Below are 947 nucleotides of genomic sequence, written 5' to 3'. Positions count from 1 at the left end.
ACGGGTCCGTCCTCGCCTGGGGCGACGGCGGCAACGGGCGCCTCGGCCGCGGCGACGCCGCCGACGGCGACACCGCGGCGCCCGCGCCCGCGCGGGAACCAACCGCCGGTTCCGGGGGTCCCATTTCGAACCTCTCCATCTCGGCCACGTCGATGTGGCCGACCTTCGGACGGGTCGTCCGCGCTCGTCGAGCGCTCGACGCGCGGCCGAGGACGTCCGGTCCGGACCGTTCGGTCGCGCGCGCGTCGAAGTCGGGTCGAAGATGCGGGTGCCGCGCAGGCCCGCGCTCGGCGCGCTCGCGGGCCGTCGCTGCGTCTTCGTCGCCGCCGGGGCCGCGCGAGGGTGATTCGCGCGGGCTTCGGCGCGCGCGCCGCGCGGTCCGCCGCCGGGAGGCGCGCGTCGCCCCGCGAGCGCCGATCGCCCGTCCGGACGCGAGCCGCGGCGCGCGCGCCCGGGCGCGCGCGCGCGCCTCCGACGCCGGGCGCCGCTCGCCCCCGCGCGCCCCAGGTCGCCGCGGGCGCGAGCCACAGCCTCGCCATCTGCGACGGCGGCGCCGGCTACGCCTGGGGCAAGAACTCCGAGGGCCAGTGCGGCGTCGGCGACCGCGGCGGCGCGCCGCGCGGGACGCGCCGACCGCGCGCGCGCGGCCGGCCGCCGACCCGCGGCCGCGCGCCGCCGACGCCGGCGCCCCGCGCAGGCGACGTCCTCGCGCCGCGGGCGATGGCGAACCTCGGCCGCGGCGTCGAGGCCTTCGCCGCGGGCTGGGAGCACACGCTCGCGCTCTGCGCCGACCCGCGCCGAATCCAAGCGCCGGTCCGGGGGGTCCTCGCCGAGCGTCGAAACTCTCTCGCTCGGCCGCGTCGATTTGGCTGCTTTTTGCACGAGTGCGCTCCTCTTGATCGAGCGCTTCACGACGCGCGCAAGACCTCGCGTCGAGACGGTCGGAT

Source organism: Aureococcus anophagefferens (genome assembly GCF_000186865.1).
Source record: "Aureococcus anophagefferens unplaced genomic scaffold AURANscaffold_236, whole genome shotgun sequence".
NCBI lineage: Eukaryota > Pelagophyceae > Pelagomonadales > Pelagomonadaceae > Aureococcus > Aureococcus anophagefferens.
Note: the sequence above shows the minus strand (reverse complement) of the source record.